Source organism: Pinus tabuliformis, chromosome 3_1, assembly GCF_031772625.1.
Source record: "Pinus tabuliformis cultivar Carrire ecotype Pingquan chromosome 3_1, CPIR1, whole genome shotgun sequence".
In the NCBI taxonomy this organism is placed as follows: Eukaryota; Viridiplantae; Streptophyta; class Pinopsida; order Pinales; family Pinaceae; genus Pinus; species Pinus tabuliformis.
Window position 1 is genome coordinate 756,399,619 of NC_142301.1, and position 20,763 is coordinate 756,420,381.

A 20,763-nucleotide genomic window follows, 5' to 3' on the forward strand; every position below is an offset into this window, starting at 1 on the left:
ATGGAAATTTGTTGTTGCCTTTCCTCAAAAATGGAAGGGGGTCATCATTCTTGGTTTTTTTTAATTTTGCAGCCACATTTTCCATACCAACAATGAACTCTTTTTCCATTTCTTTCATCTTTGGTAAAGGAACTTGTGTACAAGCTCCAACTCCACAACCTGATAAAGCCAACAAATGGTCTTTCACACGAAAATATGTGCTTGTGAAAGTATTGTGGCAAAAGTTGCATCTCCAATTCACATTGCCTCCTCCCTTCCCCTTGCTGCTTGGCCCATCCTCTCTTGTGACATATTTCCACAAGGGATATTTCTCAATGTTACCTTTAGGAGGAAGTCTTCCCTCAACAATACTTGCAACAGACTCTAATGAAATTGGGGGAGGAGGGCATCTCCAATGGGGACATTCTTCCCCTTCCTTTGCCCCGTACCTGCTACCCTTGATTGAGCCATGAATACTGTAAAAAAATAAACAAAACATGCACAAATTTGTAAAAGAAATGCATATACAAACTGTTGTAATGCAAATGCAAAAAAAGAGAGAGAAAATGCACTTACCTATTGCTTGAATCTCCTTGAAAACACTCCAAACCCTTGGCTCCTTGCTCCAAACTCCTAACAGCAAACCCACAGCTCACCTATTGCAAAAGAAATGACACAAAATGATAAAAATTAGAGGCATTTCTGCCCTTTTATGGTCGCGCGGGTCTCGGTTTGCCGGATTCGTGTCCGGATTTTGTGACACGTTGTGTCTGAATAGGACACGATCTGGATTCGATCGTGTCCCATTCGGACACGACGTGTCACGAAATCCGGACACGAATTAGGTCGAATCGAATCCGATTCGACGGATTCGAACACATGGCTCTCAAACAACAAATCCGGTTTCAGAGCGTTCAACATATCATCAAGTTTTCATTTCCAATGTCAATCATCAACACCATCCCCAAAATTAATAATGCACACTACATAGTAAAAATTACAAAATGAACTATGACTGGCAGTCTACTATCATATGATATTTTATGGTATTCAATGTTCATTGTTCAAATCAAATCTATTGGATTCAACTCTTTTTGTGACTAAATTTTGATGCATACAAAATACAATTAAATTAAATGGAAACCGAGTAGTGGATATTATTCTCTTGAGTTACCATTTCTTCTTGAGAGGTGAGCTTGTTGAGATTACAATTATTTACACCTATTTGGGGGTTTAGTTTGCAGGCTACTCTCAACTTGAAGGTAGCCTTCCAATCATGCTTTATAAGGGTTAAGCTTCGCTTCATTTTGAGCTTGAGCATCATTGTTTCCATATACATTTTATGGATATCCCTTTAAAAATGCATTGCGTTGAAGTTTGGCGTGATTATAATCTCCATTGTTTTTATTTAATACACAATCTTTCTCGAACCTCAACATATCCAACTTGTACCGGATGATAGATTCAATGGTTATGATAGATAGGTTGTATGAAGAGATCTTGAGACGGCCTCCTCTAACCAACAATGGCTTCTAGGCTCCTCCAACTCTAAGCAGTCATAGGGAAATGAATTATGACAGCCACCTCCAACGCAAAAATGGCACCAATACATTAAGAGGGCGGTGGGCTAACTTTTCCCTAAGCAAAAAAATCACTAAACCAAATTTCCATTCCCAGCAAAGACTTTTACGCATGGATCCGCTTCTAGAAATCCCCAGATACGTATTTGGCTTTCCGAAAACAAATCCAAAACCCTTAGAAAATACCTGAAACGTTTCAGAAATAGGATCCATTGTTTCCAAAAAAATGGAACGGTTCAAAATTGTGCCAGTGTCGTTTCGTACAAGTTTCCATTTCTGAAATGTTGAACGGTAATTTTGGGGATTGGGAGCGATGTTTTCAGTAACTTAGCATTACCATAAAACTAGTCACCATAATTTTGGTTCATCTAATACATGGTATACACACTAGTTTTGGTTCACCATCAATTCGACCAATATATTTGACATATGGTGAATCTCCCAAGGCCACACTCTACCTGAGTAATTCTAGGCCTAATGCTAAATGAGCTCACTCAACCTATGTGGAGAACTTTGAGCCTGATGTTGAAAGGCAACCACTCAACTGAGTGATCCTGGGCTACTAAAACCATTGTTCATAATTCTGGTCAACATACTTGACACAGGAAGAGTGATCGTCCTTTGCTAGACCATTCTCCCTAATTTCGATCAACATACTTGCCACATGGAGAATTTTTGTCCCTAATGCTATCTCATCAACACTCTAGACCATTTTCCTAATCTTGGTTAACCTAACCCTGGGAGAATGATTGTCCTTGATGTTGCAATTTCATCACTCCCTCTTGTTGAGAGAGACATGCTCAATCAATCCAATCTTGTCCTTGAAGTATATAGACTTCATCTCGTCATAGAAGCTTTGTCAGCAATCTGCTTAACAAAGGAATAGTACTAAAGCCACACTGCTTCCTATTGTACCATGTCTAAGTACTAGATCTCATTTTACTTCGACTTGTCATCATGGTTGTCATCTACACCTAATCAAGACACTCCTACAAGTAGCCTCTAAATTCCTACTGCTTCTAACTTGTCGACCATGCTGCAATATACTCAGCCTCAGCAACACTAAGTGCAACAAATGTTTGTTTCCTACGAATCCAATAAACCATAACGGAGCCCTAACTAAAGCAATATTTTGATAAGCTCTTTCTGTCTTCCACACTCTTTGCCCAATCTAAATCTATGTCTCCCTGTATTTGAACTTCACTTGGCTCAACCATAAGTTGGTCATCTACTTTCTAATTACCCTAACTGGGTGCCCTTTCTGAAACAACTTCTGCTATGGAAATCATAGTTGCTCCCTCTGCCACTACTGCTTTCTGGCATATCAGTTATCTAGCCTGGCAATGTTAATGACAATCAATCATCTCAAACACGAAGGTCAACTTCCTTTGAAGCTAAAACAAGGCTCCCTGACTGCTCCCTCTGTTACAGAAGCAATTCTCTCTGCCACAATTGTTGCCTCTAACACATGAGTCCTGCTTCTGTTAGAAACAAAGTATATAGGATCAACCTTGATCCATCAATCCAAGCCTTAGGTGCAATCTTCTAATCGCATGCAGGAGACTCCTTTATGACACTCAAAGCCTTGAGTTGGTCCCATGTACACTTCTTCCTCAATTTCTTCATGGAGAAAATGGCTTCTACATCCATCTAATGTAATTCCTTAACAAAAGCAACAACAATTCTAATAGAAATATTCCTATCAACTTGAGCAAGTGTCTCTTAATCATCCTCTCCCTCTTTTTAAGAGAACCTTCTAGTCTTATGTTGCCATCTACCACACACTAGATCTTGTAGATCCATTTAGAAGTCACAATTGACTTCCCTTTGGCACAATCCAGGTATACTTCAAATTTTATGATCTACTTGCTCCCTCTTGAGCTCGTATCTCATCTAGTACAATATCTCTCAACACCAGTGCTTTTAAAAACGGCCTAACTAACCGATTATCGGTCTAACCGACCGATCAGCAAGGCCACCGGTTAGAACCGACTGAAAAACCCAATCAGGAAGGCAATGTGGCGAAGTTTTAGCCCTAACCGGTCCTAACCGGCCAGTTTGTAGTCAAACCAGTCGGTTCAGTCCTAAACCAACTAGTTACCTGCCATGCCAGCCTCCACCATTTGTATTGTTGGTTTGTTTGTGGGGATCCTATCTCTGATATGATTGGAAGCTTGGAAATTAATTGTATGAGGATGACCAACATCCTCCCTCATCACTTGAACCATATATGCATGAGATTTCAAATCCAAGGAAGAAAAGTGTGACGAAAGCCTTGTTGTAGCACCCCATGTTTCTATTAAATAGTATGCATGTCATCATGTCTCAAATGAAGCACATTGTGATGATGAGATACACTTGCATGAAGGCAAGGGTTTGGTAAGTCATATTCCCTTCCAAGTTTCTGAATTTAGTAATGATTCTTTTGATGATTTGGAGAGGGTATATTTTGTAGAAGAACCCTGAAGATGAAAACCTCTTAGGTGTTATCATTCCCTCATGTAATGAAGAGCATGACGGCCAAGAGAATGAGGATTTTGACACTTTTTTTATTGTAAGGCATAGATGGCATTTGTATTACTGGTTTGTTTGTGGAGATCCTATCTCTAACATGGATATTGAGAGTTTAATATGGAAATGTCTAATTGGCATACTCAATTACTCCAATTCCAATTACTCCAATTCCAATTAGCGTCAAAGACCATCTCATGAAGCACAGAGAAAGCATTGTAGGGTCTATCTTTGATGATCTCAGAGAGCCAAACATGGTGGAGGCAGGTGAACCATTTTTCATTATTAATGAACAACCATATCTTTTCATCGTGGTGATTCAGTGCAAGATAATGGGTTTTTTATGGCAATAAAATTTCAAACCAAACAAATTGTTTATTTCAGTCATTGCTTATGTATTTTACTATTTTGTCGATGATATGTATTGCACTCAGTGCCATTTTGATATATTCACCTTTACATGGTATATAAATGAGCAAACATTGCATATTTTGTCTCTATTGGCTTGGAATCATGGTTTTAAATCTTAAAAATAGTTTTGTTTCATTAAAAATTAATTATTTAATGTATTTTTCTAAAACCAGTTCATTTAGACCTAACTAGTCCCGGTTCGATCGGTTCTGGTCGGTGAACCAGTTCATTAGGTGCACCAGTCCAGTCACTGGTTCCGGTTTTAAAAACATTGCTCAACACATATAACCAAATCTGAGAGAGTCCTCTTGTCACAAGCTTTGTTTCGTTCTCCCACTACTTCCATCTACTGCCAGAACCTTGGCAGCCTTCACTATGTCCCTGCAATCCTCACTAGGAGGCCATGGAAGAACAATTACAACCCAGCAAAAGAAAAGAAAAAACAAGAGGCTAAGAGTAAAAACAACATCAACAATAATAATCAAGGAAAGAAATATAAGGTACTTTCCTTTTAAGGATTATAGGGAAATATCATCTCCCTCTTTATCTTGGCCTTCTTGCATTCACCTTGCAAATTTATCAACCTTATCCTCATTATCAGCATGATGTCATTCCTTCCTTGCATGAGCTAGGCTTTTGTCTTTCAGCGAAAACATTACTCTATGTCAAGATCTAAGGGTTTATCTACAAATCCTAGGGTTTTCACATCCAAGAGTTTCAATTTTCTAGGATTTACCAACCTTAGCATTACAATACCTTTTGCAAGTTCGACAAACATTGAAATGTGCAAATTCTCCTTTCCATAATTAAGTCCATCACTATTGAATTTTCTAAGTCTATCCGTTAGAAAATTAATCTATATTCTGCCGGTTTATTTCTTCTACTTGTAAATTCTGAACAAGTTATTTAAAGCATTTAAATACCGAAATAAACACAATACAATCACAACATCTACAAATCGTCAGTTGAAAGGAAACAAACACACAAGTGAGACCGTTATTTTTGGACAAATGTCCCCGTAAAAACCCAATGCGGGAAAACCAATGCAGCTATTATGAGGGTTTATTATTATGCAGTATTTCCTTGAGTACAACTGGGTGCCTAACCAACTCACCCGACAGAGAGAAATACACAGCAACAATACCTCTATATTTGGAAACAGGTATTCAGAAAACCTACCCACAAAACCCTCTCTGGCGACTCTGAAGCTCAGCGCTAGCCCTTCTGGCCTCTGGGTCGGCCCCAGGACCATCTGCGTCAACCCTCTGAGGCACTACGCAACCTTTGGGACCGTCTACGTCACCCCAGCAACCGCTGCGTGGATGATGCAGTCCCTCTGGCTTTTGCGTTGTCTCTCCTGGGCTCTACGTGGCCTGAGTTGGCTGTTGCTCTCGTTCTCCCTGCTTTTGCGTTGGTCTCTCAGTACTGTCTCTGCCTCTGCCCAGTACTCACTGCCCCTCGCTACTAATCACTGATTCACTTTTTCTTAGCAACCCCGCTCTAGCAAAATGAATGACTGATCACTCTGGTGTGTTTTCCAACTGACCTCAAGCCTCCTCTTATACTTTTCATGTTGGTCCTTCAACGGCTGAGATTAAATCTCTAATCAACGGCTAAGATTAGATTTGGCTTGATCCATGACATTTGGAACCTTCTAACCCAATTTTGTATTAATACCCATTAATATTTTATTTTTTCTAAGTTTAGACTTAGGAACTCCATTAAATATATTAATTATTTTAATATGTCCCAAACCGGGTACGATCTGTCCAAACCATTTTTGGGTCTTGGAGATCTCATGTGCTTTAGCCTCTCCACCAATCTGCATGGCTAGAGCACATCCGATGCTACCCCAAATCAACACTGCTTATTAGCGAGGATTATGCTCTAGTAATACTCCACATTGACCATCACTCTGATTATACAGCACCAGTACCTGTGCTGATGCTAGACCTCCCCGCCCAACATCCTCTGCACTGCTACCCATGGCTCTGCCACTGCCATTGCTACATCTGTACAGCAGCTCCGTCTACATTCGTGCTGTTGCTGGTCCATCCTCCCAACACTGCATCTGCATTGCATCCCCCTCTCATCATGCTACATCGTGCTATTGCAGACTGTTATTACACTGCAACTCAATTACTGAGAAGTAAGTAATTGATCCACCCAACTTCTGACATCCCTGTCAGGCTAGAAACACTCCTGATGCTGAAGATCTCTTTGTCGCTAACAAGTGCTCCCTCTACTGGCCTCTGCGTTGCTGCAACAACTCCCTGCATCTCGCATTGTTGCAAACCTCTCTGTGCCATCCTGCACCGTTGCAACACTCTTGTGCCTCTCGCATTGTTGCAGCCTGCTAGCCTCGCGCTGCCCGGGGACTCCTGCATTGTAGCACTCTCTGTCGCTTCATCCGCATCTGTCTCTACCTACATCCGCCAGTCCTGCTACTCCTCTTCGAGGCTCCCGTAGCAAGGTATAATCCAAGAGGTTGGGTACCTCAAGGATCCTGCCCCTCATCGCCTGTAGTCCTCCTGACTACAGCTCGATGTCTCCCCACTTCTCTTGTGGCACATGAGCACTCATGACACGATCATCATACTCCTCAACTTCTTTCTCCGCCTTCATTAGCGTTGCCTTAGAGTCAGAAGCCTCTCCCTTACTCTTCTTCCTTGAACACTGGTTCACATAGTGACCCAGTTCCCCACAATGGAAGCACTTGACCTTGGAGAGGTCCTTCTTCTTCCTCTTCTCCTGCTTTCCCACAAATGCCAGAGCCGCATCCTCTTCCTCTTCCTTCTTGATCCTGACTACTCTGCCATTTTCAAACTAGGTATCTTAGTTTATTCAAAACAATTAGTAAGGACAATATTCAATTTTGGAAATGACTCAACTTGTCAGGTACCATGGCTTCTTCAAAAACATTGTAACAGTAATAAGTCTTCAACCTTTAAGAGAAATATAGTCTCCAAGACTAATGACATACTCTGTCTCTTTTGCATTTCGAATGCCCCTTTTCAAAACTAAAGTCACTTAAGCCAAATGTATTCAATCTTGTAATTCGTCTTAACCAACAACCTTAAAAGGATCTTCTTCAAAGATTGAAAACTTCTTCAATTGATTATCATGACAATTTATTTTCTTGACTCAGGCAACCCTATGTCCATTTCAATGTCCTTCCTTCTAACTCAAAGAATTAGTCAAAGAATAAAGTTCTACATCACATCTTAGTTAATATATTCATAATCATAATCTTCGTAATACAAGGACAACACTTTATTGAATTCAAATCAAATGTCCATATCATCAATCGAACCCATCTAGTTCATTGGCATTTCATCTTCCAATACAAAGGTGGCTTATATGCTACAAATATATGTAGTCCTTTGGTTAGAAGTTCACAATCTTTCAAAGTACATTTTGTACATATGAAATTTCATCCTTCGAGAATACTGAGATCAACCCTTACTTTATCAAACTAAAGATTAAAACAAAGTTTCTGACCAACCCTCTACTTGGCCTTTACTGACAAAGCTATTTAATGATTACAAGTGATCATTGAAGTCTAAGAATGTTGCCAAGGAAAACTTTGAATAAAATCATGATGATGATACATACCTCACATTCCAAAGATTCAAAGAGGCATCAACCTTCAAATTTAGCATCCGAACATCCTAGCATTATACTTTGATCTTATCAAACGTGAGACTCCATTGCTACATAAGCATCTATAGAGAGGCTTCTTTCTGAGATCAAAATGTATAGTGCCTTCACCAACGAACTTTAGTAGACTTTAAGCACAAGTGACAAATTTCGGACTTCTTCTAGGATTCGACCTTACAACAAAATTTCAGTAAACCATCTAAGGCTTTTCGGCCTTCCACAGTAGGTTGAATATGAGGCTTGTTAGGTCTATTTCAGGGATTTATCCTCCTCCTTTTGCACAGAACATAATTTGCTCTTTCAGATATAATCTTTGTGGTCTCTCCTCCTTATTTTAGCATGGACAAAGTATAGATTATCCACAACAATTTTCTTTTGATTAGACTCGGCCCTCTGTGATAGATTTTGAGGCCTTCACAGCCTATTGAAACAAGTGGAGCCCTTTCAACCTATCTTCAACTAAGATACTTCGGCCTTCTCTGAATATTGTCACGATCTAATAGACCTTAAGAATGGATCCAGCAATTATGAATTTCGGCTTCATAAGAGGGGTATGAAACTTCGGCCTTCCTAAGGTCATTTGATTAATCTGAAATTAGATTTGATGGCATTCAGCCTTAGACTAGGGCTTCGACCTTTAGCTTAGATATAGAACAGATTTGTCTTTCATGGATCATAGGTCACAATAGGGCATATCTAGGCATCTTGGAATATTTTTCGACCCTTTTATATCCAAAATAGTACTATGGCTTTTAGGGCTAGAACAAACCCTAATAACTTGAACGTCTTTCAAGGCTGCTATTTCACCCAAGCTCTAATACCTTGTTGATTTTTCATAGGTTCTTCTAATTTATAATTACTTATGATTTCTTTAGTTATCTTTTCTTGCATTCATATTCATCATAAAGTAATTACACAGAAGATCTTAATGGTAGAAACAAAATGTCAGTAGGGTCATAAAGAGACAACCAAACACAGGACACAAGAATTTATCCTGGGAAACCCACTTGGGAGAAAAACCTAGCAACCTTTTCCTTAGAGAAATTCTTCAATTCAACAAGAGATACACCTAATTTTGCTAGTCAACTATGTTGGTCAAACTAACCAACAATGATATGGTAAAACCCAAGGCTACTTGGGAGCAGAAGCGAGGAACGACATTTTCAAAAGCTCCCAAGTCAGTAGCAATTTTGGGAGCGATTTTTATATAATATATATTTTTATATATATGATGCATATATGTCAACTAAAGCATGTACAATGATGAATTAGTGATAAAAAAAACATAAAAACATGGATTAAACCATATAGCATCATTCATCCAGTAGTTATAATCTTCATCAACCACAAGTCCACAAATTACAAGCTCTCATTTATATAGCATGTAAGCGTGCACATAACCAAAATAGCTAGAGTGCAATCCATCTCTTAACCAAAAATACATCAACAAATAGGCTCTAGATGGCCTCTAGCATCCAAAAAAGTCATGCTACAACAAATACCTACATGTCATCAAAATCATTGCCTATCATGGGATCTTTGTCATTAATATCACCCTCTAAGCATTAACATAAGATAGAAAAAGCATAGCATGTCAAGTCAATATTTTATTTGAGTGACGGGTACATTTTTAGTAAGGTCATGATAGAGGAATTCGACAATCAAAGTCACTAACATCAAGGCACATAGAGGGCTGTTAATTTTAGATAACAATGGTATGTTCTATGCTTTAGCACAATTTACTTCAATGTTTCGTATCAGCGCAATGACAATTTCCAATTATTTCCAGTAGCAATCACATTAACTTAAACACATTGATAGTGAATGCAGATAGAACATAAAAACATGTGCAAAAGATGAGCCAAGACAGGAGGACACAAGATTTGGAGGATGCCAAGGAAAAACCCCAATGTGGGGAAAACCCTTTGATTGAATCTTCTTATTATTATTCAATAGTTCATCAGAGAGAGAGATCATAGATCAAATTCACTTGCCCAATACATAGTCAAAACAGCCCTGTCAAAATCAGCAGTCAACTACAGCCCTAACCAAAAAGTCAACATGGTCAAATCAGCGCCAAAACATCCTCCAAGCAGCTTGGTCAACAGCAGTCTAATTCAGCCTTCAAAGAGAGTCAAAGTCAGCCTAAAACAGTTCGTTCAAACGCAATCAAAGGACAGAGAAACACTGTTGTAATTTATGTAGTCAAATCTGAAGTCAAACTCGACCTAGAAAAATCAGAATTTTGCCTTGAAAACCGAAGTCAAACTTGGTCAAATCAGGCTTGGTCAATGTTGGTCAACGCATGTTTCATTTTCTGAAATTTCGGCTTGTCCTTGTCCTGAAATTTTCGACCTCCTGCGACACGTGTGAGGAAGAGAGAGAGGTTACCCAAGTCGTATGAACCAATCAAGAGAGGAGAGAGAGATGTATGATGAAATGAGTGATGTCCAAATGAGGAGAGAGGTCACTCCTATTTATACAATTCGTTGAGGGTGAGGAGACACATCCATTGGGCTTATTGAGCCTACATTTGACTGAGGCCGACCTTGACAATTTGTGCATGAGAGAGGACCTCTCGAAAAGAGGAATCCAACCCAATAATCATCTCCATCATATGAGCTGTCCTAAGGTGGAATTTGGCCCTAGTTGCCAATTTTAACAAGGGATTTGTGCTCTTGATTAAATACGAGTTCCATACCCTAATACTTAACAAAATCCAATGGAAACATTACAATCCCCCAAATCCTGAAATCCTAAAAAATTGATAAGTCTGTTGAATTTTGAGTGAGATCTAAAATTCTACTTTCTCCATATAAAATCCAATGAGGTCAAAACCACTCTCAAATATCCTAAGTCATTTCATGGTAATGTTAAAAGTTTAAGTAAAAGAATGAAAATGAAAGTTTAAGTGCTCTTGAAATTCCCTCTCGCTCATAGCACACTTCGAGAATGAATTCGATTGGGGGACACTCCTCCGCAGCCCTAGTCAAACCTATTCAACATCCATCTTATCATGTCAATTTTTTTCCCAACAAACTCGGCCTTCCCTAATCTGTTTAGGTCGAAATTCAGCCTCCCAAAAACTCGACCCTTCTACCCAAAATATGCTACCCCAGAATTTCAGCCCTCCTACACAAATGTTCGACCTGTTTCCCAGAATATGCTTGGAAAATCACACATGCAAAGTCAAAGAGAGAGAGAGAAAGAGATGCTTGAGATGATTTCGTCCTTCTTCTTCTTCGCTTGAATGCCCAAAATATATCGTATTGTGTGTGAGATCGAATGGTGCTTTGTGGAGGAGGTCGAGTGCCTTACATATAGTGCTCTGACTATAGCTTGAATGGGTGTCTCTTCACTGGGGTCGACTTGACTTGAAGGAGGGCCAACTCGACAAGTTTGGAGCCAAAAATTCAAAATTTTCTTTTTTGAAACCGACATGAACAATATGTCTTATATTAATCATTTCATGAGCTAATTAATAAAATGACATGAAGTACATGTCTTACATTTTTATTATATATATATCAAGGGCTAAAATACTAATTATGAAGACCGACCACAGCTACAAAATTCAACACAAAAGGGTCGAATTATTGGTGTTGAAAGAGGCCGAATTTACTTGTGTTAGCTAAGTTGCCTTGTCAGAAAATTCTTCAAGGAAGCCGAGCTTATTTTCTATTATTTGCCAAAAGGGCCAAGTGCCAAGGATGAATTTATCCTCAATCTATTATTGGAAAGGTCGAGTACCAAGGATGTCAAGTTTTCCTTCAAAAGCCGAGTAGCTTATGGGGTCGAATTGCCTAGTCATTTGGAGGCCAAGTGCTTGCTTATTTATATGGAGGCCAAGGGCTTATTTGCTAAGAGGTCGAGTTGCTCAGTTTATTCGAGGGTCGATTTTTTAAGATTGTCTTCTTCATCGGAGCCCGAAATTATTCACCATTGGAGATCCAAATATGAGAGCCAAATTCACCATCTAAAGGCCCAAGCGATCTGTGCATGCTGAATTTATCTGAAGGGAAAGTCTATCATCTTCACGCCAAGCAATTCATTGGTTCGTAAACATCCTGTGAGGTCGAGTTCCTCTAGTAGACTGAGATTATTATCATTTTGGAGGTTGAGTTCTTATGGTCTATTAGAGGCCAAGTAGCACAGTCAGAGATCATTTATTTTCCAGAACGAAATCTTGTGGATCAATTCATTTCTAGTAGGCCAAGATCAATATTCTAGAGGGCCAAGTCACTTATTTTCCAAGTCGAGTTTATCAATTTCATAGGGTTGATTCCATTCTTCTTGTGGGTCAAGTTCGTTTGTTCTATTGTCATAGTTGGATCTCAGGTTCATCACTGATTTTGTGTTGTAAGAGCTTCCAATCATGTTAATAAAGGTATCGATTTCCCCTTCATATCCCCTTGTTAAAAGTGTTCATTACTCTGCTTACAAAGTGTTTGACGAAATGTTTGTTCTCTAAGTGTTCGAAGGAATGCATCAAAGAAGGATTTAAAATTTTGTTGGGTAAAAATTACCATATTTTAGCTTCAATACATTATAGTGGTATCAGAGCATGATCTCGACTAGTTGTGGGCATAAAGCCGAGTGATGCCACCAAGGAGGAGGAATGGAGAGCCAAAATCCAATGAGGAAGACGAAGAAACCATGGAGAACAGTGAAATGCTACGGGAGTTAGCTGTTGTCGTAAAGGAAATGACAAAGATGCAAAAGACAACTCTTGACAATATAGGGAAAATAGCTAGTGCCATACTCATACTCACACCAGTATGCAGAGTCATCCCCACTTGTACGATGGGTCCATCGGACCCACTATGCCTTAGTCCCTTGATGAAGCAACAGGGGAGCAGGATCTAATGATAGTAGAGGCAGAATCATTTGCAGCTACTTTGGAAGCATATAATGCTTTGAAACCCCAAGTTTGGGTGTCTCTCAAATTTATTAAATATTGTACTTGGAGAGGGGCACAAACCAATGTGGTTCCTCAAAACCAACAATTAGAACCAAGATCTACTGCGCACTGTGGGGAAGATGACACTCCCTAACTTTGATGGGTCATCTAAACACTCCACCAAGACATAGGTGTAGAAGTTAGACAATTATCTGCAATTCAATCATATGAAAGAAGTCGATGTTATTAAATTTGCCACGCTACATTTGGAAGGGGGTGCCCAGGAATGGTGATACCATGGTTTGATCACAATGGGCATGCAAGCATTACATCATATACAGAGTTTACATAGAGGCTCATTGAAATATTTGACAAGACAAATCCAAAAATTTACTTCAAGGAGTTAGCACAACTCCGATAGATAGGCAGTGGAGAGAGTTATATATCAGAGTTCCTAAGATTGTCGATGATGGTGCCAAACTTATTAAATGTCAGATGGATCATGTTATTTGTTAAGGGATTGGTTGAGCCTCTCTGTGGGATGGTGAAGTCTTATAAGCCTGCTTCCTTGCAGGATGCAATCGGTAGGACACAAGATTCGTACTAAGTAACTCTTCCACTGAAGGGTAAAGATATTAGACCTCCACAGAAGGAGTGGACTGGCCATAGCCAATTGGATGAGGACACTAGAAGGGATCTCAAGAGGAGAAAGTTGTGCTTCACTTGCCAAGAGCCATGGGCTCCAGGACACCATTGTGCAAGGAATGGGAAGGCTCACTACATTGAGGTATTCTTAGATACTGAAGACGAGGAAGATGTGTAGGAGCAGCAAAAGGAGGACGAGTTCTGAAAGATGGAGAGAGAGCAGGCCCAAGGTGGAGAGAAAATTGGTGTTATTACTTCATTGACTAGTATTCCTAGATTTCATATACTCAAGGTGAGAGGCACTATACAGGGACAAAGGTTATGGTGCTAACTGATGGTGGGGCCACCTACAATTTTATAGATGCTAGTCTTGTATCCAGGAGTGGGTTAGCCACTGAAGAGTTTGGGGGGCTTTCCATGGTAATATTGGGGAATAATTATATGCAGTGTACCATGATGATTCCCTAGTTGAGCTAAACTATGGGAAACTACACAGTCACTGATGATTTTTTTCTGGTCAACGTCCCTGACACAAATGTGGTCGTAGGGGTTCAGTGGCTCTACTCCATTGGACATCACACCATGAACTATCAGGAGATGGAGATGTAGTTTATGGGTCTTAATGGCAAAAAGGTGTTATTGAGAGGCCTACATACGTATTCTCCAAAGGTAGTGTCAGCAAACTAGATGGAGGCAAATCTGAAGCATGGCGACATTGTATGGGTAGTAGAGTGTCAGATTTTGGATAAAAGAGTAGCAGATCAACCACGGCAATATCCAGCAAACATTATGGTTGTGTTGTAGAGGAATCAAAAGGTTTTTGGAGATATTTCCCTAGGAATACCTCTTGATAGAGGTTTTGAGCACATTATTGAGTTGGAGGAGGGGGTCCAGGCAATCATCACCACTCCATACAAGCATCCCAAGGCTTACAGGGACGATATTGAGAGGGCTATCCAGGATCTACTTGCACTAGGGCACATTCGGCCTAGTTCAAGCCCATTCGCCTCTTCAGTGGTTCTAGTGAAGAAGAAGGACGAGACCTTGCAGATGTGCACTGGTTACGGAGCTTTAAATAAGAAGATCATCAAAAATCGGTACCCTATTCCGAGAATTGATGAGCTAATGGATGAGCTATGAGGAGCCATGTATTTTTCTAAGATTGATCTTCGGTCAGGGTACCACCAGATACGTGTCACAAAGCAAGACATCCGAAAAATTGTTTGTAGAGACCACCATGGACATTATGAGTTTTTGGTTATTCCCTTTCGCTCAGGGTACCACCAAGTACGTGTCACAGAGCAAGACATCCGAAAAATTGTTTGGAGAGGCCACCATGGACATTATGAGTTTTTGGTTATTCCCTTTGGGTTAACCAACACACCTGCTATCTTTCAGTCTTGTACGAATCATGTTTTTAACAAGCAATTGTGCATGTTCATGTTGGTCTTCTTTGATGATATTTTGGTGTACAGCAGGACATGGGAGGAACATTTGCAACACTTGTAAGAGATGTTGAGGATCTTGGAGGAACAGCACTTTTATGCACAGTTGTCAAAGTGTGAGTATGAATTGTTAGAGATGCTCTATTTGTGGCATGTGATTCGAGGAGAAGGGATACAGGTGCATCAAGAGAAGATTTGAGCCATCATAGATTTGCAAACTCCCAAGAACATGAACAATGTTGAAGGGGTTCTTAGGCATCTGCACATACTATGAGTGGTTTGTTAAGGGACTCTCTCAGTTGGCAGCACCTCTTACAAATCTGACAAAGAAAGAAGCATTTGTTTGGACAGACGTAGCACAAGGAGCCTTTGAACAACTCAAGGAGGCGATGAGTTCATAACATTTATTAGCATTACCGGATTTTACGCAACTGTTCGTTTTGGAGTGTGATGCCTAAAGAGAAGGCATTGGAGCAGTCTTGATGCATAATGGTCATCCCATTGCATATGAGAGCATGAAACTCAAGGATTATGAGTGTCATTACTCCATCTATGATAAGGAGATGTTAGCTATCATGCATGCATTGGTCAAGTTTAGGCCATACTTGGTGGGAAACAAATTCAAGGTCAAGACGGATCATAACAGGCTCAGATTTTTCCTAGACCAAAAGGCATTGAATGATGGGTAGCAAAAATTGGTTAGCAAGATACAAGTCTATGATTTTGAGATTGAGTCTGTCAAGGGGGAGAATAATGTGATTGCAGATGCTCTATATAGGAGGCCAATGGCATTTTTCCTTCATGAATATTTTGGCGGATTGGAGAGCTCGTCTTTTAGTGGAATATTCAAAGAATAAGCTAGCTTGTGAGATCTTGGATGGCCAATTGCAGGATGACAGGTACAAGGTCATCAACAACATCATCTACTATAAGGACAGGATATATTTAGTGCCAAAGTTGCAAATGAAGAAGAGGATCATACACGCGGTACATGATTCTCCATTAGCAGGACATCCAGGCTTCCTTAAGACATATAGGGTTGTTTGAAAGAGATTCTCATGGAAGGGTCTCAAGGAAGACATTTTGAGTTATGTCCAAGAGTGCAGCATATGCTAGCAAAATAAGGAGGAGCATACACAACCTATAGGACTACTACAACCACTGCCTATCCCAGTGCAGAAGTGGGAGAGTATCTCCATGGACTTCATCACATGGTTTCCATCAGTGCAAGGAAGGGATTGCATTTATGTTGTGGTGGATCGATTCACTAAGTATGCCCATTTCTTGGCAATTCCTTCCAGGAGTTCAATATCTCAGGTAGCAGAGATATTTTTTCAGGAGATGTTCAAGTTACATGATCTACCCAAGACCATTGTCAGCAATAAGGATAGCCAATTTATGGTACGATTTTAGCTGATTTGTTCAAATTGATGGGTACAGAACACACTCCTAGCACGAGTTATCATCCTCAAACAGATGGGCCAACAGAGATAGTGAACAAGTGGTTAGAAGGGTACCTGAGAAACTATGTAACAAGGTAGCAAAGGGCTTGTGTAAAATGGTTTCACTTGGGAGAATATTGCTACAACAGCACATATCATATCTCAATTGGGATGTCACCATTCAAAGCATTATATGATTACGATGTTTTATCATTTGCAGATATAGTGTTTGGAGATAGTCGAGCCCCACTAGCCAAAGACAAGATCCAAGAGTTCCAAGATATCCTGAAGTCTCTCAAGGATAATCTACAAACGACCAAAAATTAGCAAAAGTTGTATGTCGATCAACACCAAATCGAGGGGAGTTTTGAGGCAGGGGATATGGTGTATCTACGTTTGTAGACATACAAACAGTCAGCCCTTAAGCTGAAAGGCACTGAGAAGTTGAAACCATTGATTTTATGGGCCTTACATGATCATCAAGAGAGTGGGAGAAGTGGCTTATGAATTGGAGCTTCCGAAGGGAAGCAAGATAGATAATGACTTTGATGTGCCTTGCTTGAAGAAAACAATAAGGCAGCAGGTTGTTCCTTTATCTGAGTTGCCTCCTTTAGATGAGGAACGACATTTAGTGTTGAATCTTGAGGAGATAATGAAGGTGAAAGAGAGGAGGTTGCGGAGCAAGACTATCAAGGAGTATCTTGTGTAATGGAAGCACCTACCTCCAGAGGATGCAACGTGGGAAGGAGAGCACATATTGCAGCACCAAAGACTCAAATTGCTTGAGGACAAACAATTTTGGGTGGGGAGGATTGTAATGTCCTCAACTTCTTGAGCACAGAGATATCATTCCCAATTTGCCTTAGTGTCTCCTTTAGGCTAGCAAGAGGGGAAAATTGGTAAGGGGACTAAGGAGTTTTGCCAAATTCTCTTTGATATTATTATTATTATTATTATTAACAAAAGGGACAAATTATTATTAATTGTTGAAAATGTCGCGGTGGAAGGTCTTTTGGCTTGTGCCTTGGCCAGTGAAGACCACAAATTCGTCTTTCTCTCACATGAGTGCAAATTCATGAGATAGACTTCAATTACGATGAGTTGATTTCCAGTTTACTAGAATGGTCATCAAGTTTGCATGTGTAGTGTTGGAGTTGCAGTTAGTTGGAGTCCTCTTTAGTTAGACTATAAGATGAAGTGGCAGTGACAAGTTGACTTAGAAAGAGTTAAGACTTCAATGTTGATTGGAGAGAGAGCAAGATGAGTTCTCTGATCACAACTAGAGGAAATCAAGGAGGAACTCGAGCTAGTTGACTGAGAGTTAGTCCAAGTGTAACTATGACTTCCTCCAATTAACTAGCAAAGGAAACTTGTGACACTAGTATGAACTACAAATCAAACTAGGCTTCCTTGCATGGATCGACTTCTATCTATAAAGAAAGGGATGAAGGCACAAGATGATATGTCATTCTTTGTGTGTGGAGTGTGCATAATTGATGAGAAATTGTGCGCAAGGATTTAGGGGCAAGTGCAGAAGGAAATAGGATCCCAAGTGCGCAAGGAAATACGAGCCTGAAGTGCGCAAGGATTGTGGAGCTAAGAGATCGAGATTCGCGGAACAAGTCAAAGCTATTCAATAGGGGAACAATTGTGTGCAAGACCGAGATCAAGCAATGGTCAAGGTAGGCCGAGATCAATTGAAGAAAATGAGATTAGTAAGGAGAAGCCTAGTGCTTTCTCAGAGACAAATTAGATCAATTGTAGAAATGAGATTAGTGAGGAGAAGCCTAGCGCTTTCTCAAAGACATATTAGATCAATTGTAGAAGCTAATGTTAGTGAGGAGAAGCCTAGTGCTTTCTCAGAGATAGATTGTTGGTTGCAATAGCAGCATGATCTGTAATAGATCCATTTGCTCAAAAAACAATCAATAGAATACCAAAACAAAGAAAGCAGGTTTTCCCTTTTGGACTTCCTAAGTTCCTAGGTAAAACAAGCGTGTCAATTTTGTGTGCATGTGTTTTTATCTCTAGTGTTTTTCCATTGCTTATTGAAAGTTAAGAAACTTTGTATCTTAGTTAAAGTAAATTTGGTTTTAGTTTTCAGTAATTCGTCTAAGTAGTGCACAAAGTTTCAAGAGAAATTAACATTAATAAAAGGGGCAATAGTCACTTGCAGGAAATAAGTGGCTTCATCAATAAAATAATTAAAAAAGTGAGTTCTAGAAGATTGGAGAAGATTTGGCAAAGTCTTATGAAAAGGGAAGAGAAGGGCATTTCTCATCATTCTAATTTGTGATAATTCTTGATGATTGATTAGGGCTCAAACGAGTCAACTAAGAGGATTTCAAGTGAAGCTCTCTAACTAGTTTTGGTGGACTTCAAGTGCCACCCTAGCTGGTCCTTAGCTGATTTTGGTGGAGTTCGAGTCACACCCGAGTTGGCATTGTTGGGAAATCACACAAATTTTCCAATTATGCTTAATTTGCAGGTGATATTGGAGCAGATCGAAGCTGATTTCTTTGGAGGCTGAATTGCATTTGCCAAAAGTTTGTGGAGGCTGAATTACTTCACTCAAGGAGGCCAAATATACCACAGCAAGAGGGCTGAATTATTGGTGCTGAAGAAGGCCGACTTTACTTGTGGTAGTTGAGTTGCATTACCGGAAAATTCTTCAAGGAAGCCGAGCTTATTTTCTATCATTTTCCAAAGGGGCCAAGTGCCAAGGAAGCCAAATTTATCCTTAATCTATTACTAGAAAGGTTGAGTACCAAGGAGGTCGAGTTTCCTTCAGAAGCTAAGTGCTTAATTCTAAAAAGTCGAGTTGCTCAGTTAATTTGAGGGCTAATTTCTGAAGATTGTCTTCTTTATCTAGAGGCTGAAATTATTCACCATTGAAGATCCAAATTTGAGGGCCAAATTCATCATCTAAAGGCCAAAGCCATCCTTGCATGCCGAATTTATCCATAGAGCAAGTTTATCATCTTCAGGCAAGCAATTCATTGTTTCGTGAACATCTTGTGATGTCAAGTTCCTGTGGTAGGCCGAGATTATCATCATTTTGGAGACCAAGTTCTTGTGGTCAATTGGAGGACGAGTAGCAGAGTCAAAGATCATATATTGCAAGGCCGAATTAATTATCATTTGCCAGGTCAAAATCTTGTGGATCAATTCCTTTCTGGTAGGCCAAGATCAATGTTCCAGAGGGCCAAGTCACTTATTTTCCAGGCTGAGTTTATCAATTTCAGAGGGCTGATTCCATTCTTCATGTGGGCCGAGTTGGTTTGTTCTATTGCGGAAGTTGGATCCTAGGTTCATCATTGATTTTGTATTGTAAGAGCTTCCAATCAAGTTAATGCCCTCCATATCCCCTTGCTGAAAGTGTTCATTTCTCAGCTTACAAAGTGTTTGACAAAATGTTTGTTCTCTAAGTGTTTGAAGGAATGCATCAAAGAAAATTTAAATTTTTGTTAGGTGAAAATTATCATATTTTAGCTTTGGTACATTACATTTCAATTCATCCTTTGAATGGTATTTCAACTTCCATTCGAACCTCCAATTGTCAAGTTTTTGCAAAAGTCACATAAGCTTTGAGTAGCATTGTCGTGGCTCACCACAAAGCAGTGGAATGGATGTAGTTGCCGAGTGGAAATAATGTATCCTAGTGTCACAAAAAGGGGGAAATGTTTTCATTCTAGCAAGCGAGACAAGAGAATAGGCAGGGAACTAGCTACTGTCAGGCAGAAATAACATCCAAAAAAATATATGCCACCAACACCGAATTTCCGAGGAGTACTATGATAATTAGTAATCAGTTCGAAGAATTTAGAATCCTTTATAATGTTAAAAAACAAAGGAAGTTTAAGGAAAGTGTGAAACAATCTATTGGCAAGATGCAATACTAGCAAACTGATCCAGATGAAAAATGCATTCCACCATGCTCAGCATTAAAAATGTCAGGATAAAGCAGTGGGATCTCAGGGAAGATTTCATCAATTCTTGTTAAGTATATCCCTTTTCCCTCATTGCACAAGTCCTGGTGATTAAGTATATATCTTCCAATCCTCTCTAATACAGAATTATGTTTTGTTTCTGGCTCGCTGCATGTCCTTGGTTTAAGATCTAGTCAGTAATTTGATTTTTTTTATATAAGCCATTTATGGCGAGCTTAGTCTGAGTGCTTAGAAAGTGTT

General features: G+C 39.7%; 1 protein-coding gene across 3 annotated transcripts in view; it reads right to left on the minus strand.

Moving 5' to 3' along the window:
- LOC149189577 (uncharacterized) overlaps positions 1-20,763 on the minus strand; it is a 222,937-nt gene that overhangs the window by 154,550 nt on the left and 47,624 nt on the right. The gene's annotated exons all lie outside the window — the stretch shown is intronic.